A 1856-nucleotide genomic window follows, 5' to 3' on the forward strand; every position below is an offset into this window, starting at 1 on the left:
CCCACTGCCCCCTCACCCAACGCTCCCTCACCCACTGCCCCCTCACCGATTGCCTTTTAATGGAGCTCACTCCCAACCACCATTCCCTCACATATCACACCTTCACCTACTGCCCCTCTCAATCACTGACTCCTCACCCACTGACCCTCACCCAATGCTCACCCCCTCACCCATTGCACCATCACTCACTATGCCCTTACCTGTTGTCGTGCCCAGCACATTGTCTCTTCACTCGCCGCCTCCCCTCCTCCACTGTCCTGCCATGCAAGGTCTTACAATGTCAACCACTCAGCCAGCGCCCTATAGATAGAACCCACCGGAATGTGTGAAACTCAGAATACTTCCAAAGTAGGAGATAAACCAGGGCCTGTATAATGTAGCATGTCTGTGATTGGTTCATATGGTAGACGGAACAGGAACAGGAGACCAAGAACCTTTCTGAATGTGTTTCTCCAGTACCCTCCACTGACTCGGATACCAGTGTGTGGAAACACCAGAGTAGGGGAGAATCAGCAATCCTGACGCTTTGTGTAAAATGCAGGTCTGTTTCCTGCCAGCAGAGATGTTCCCTTAAACACTTAGAAAGGTTAACACTGCTCGGGTCTGAGAATTACACACTGCGTGTAACTGTGCCCATAACTTTGAATTAACTCCAAGTCAGAGACTTGTCATAACAATGAATATGGGAAAGAATTGTCAAAGAAGGCAATTCAATGTTTCAGAAGGAGATCATATTTCTCTCTGGGAGCTTTTGGCAGGATCAGCAATAATCCTAAAAAGGTGTCACTGGAAAATAAACTCCTGAGTGAAACATTATCGTTAACAGAAGAGTTGCCCTGTAGCTGATCACCCTGTTATTTAGTCATCCCTGTTACTATCAGGCTGTGTGTCAGCGGGACTGGGGGATTTATTACTGTGAAGCTAGTGAAGTGTGAATTGTTTATTCCTGCTTGTACCTAAATGTTAAAGCTACCTCCATGATCCTCTTCAATATCTCACTAGCAACTGTTTGAAAAGATGCCTGTGAATTTGAGGTCATTTACTCACCAAGAACTGGGCTGCTGTTTTTCAATTGCTTCAGATGTGACTGATGCAGGAAAAGGATACACACCCATCATACACATCATGTATACACACACACACACATACATACACACACACATGCACACTCACATGAACATACATACACAAATGCATACATACACGCACACACGCGCATATTCACACACAAGAGAGCCTTCACACATATACTTGCTGACTTACACACATGCTTACACATATACATAGTTTTGCACTCACACACGTATACTTTTACACACGCTCAGACAATACACATTCATGTGCAGGTTCGCACACAAACATTTTCCAAAAAATACACTTTGTTCAAGCATGGTAAAAGTATGTTTTGTAACAATTTGGATATAACATTGAGTGAAGTGTAATACAGATCCTGTTTGATTTTAATATAATGTGGTAATCTGAGGAAACTCACTATACTTAGAATCTTCAACAGGGATTCCACTTTCAGCAGGTTACACCCAAAGCAACCAGGGGGTCTTGGATTTCTGAGGAGGAACCTTTTGGTATTGTAACAAAAATATCAGACCAAACATTTGTTTGTCCAATCCCAGAGTTTGCCCATTGTGTGTGGGATCCTTACACAACAGGAGATAGAAGTAAGATTGAAGTCGCCCATGACATGCTGCTTGATTCTGCACCAATCACACACGAAAGTCACATCCTTAATCAAAGACATGAAATGACAGCTAAGGGGGGACTAAGCATGTTCTGTGAAATATGTCATGGACAGGATAACGCGTGGATTCGGCAGAACAGAAACTTGGTACCTTGCAGCA

This window comes from Rhincodon typus, chromosome 34, assembly GCF_021869965.1.
Source record: "Rhincodon typus isolate 14 chromosome 34, sRhiTyp1.1, whole genome shotgun sequence".
In the NCBI taxonomy this organism is placed as follows: domain Eukaryota; kingdom Metazoa; phylum Chordata; class Chondrichthyes; order Orectolobiformes; family Rhincodontidae; genus Rhincodon; species Rhincodon typus.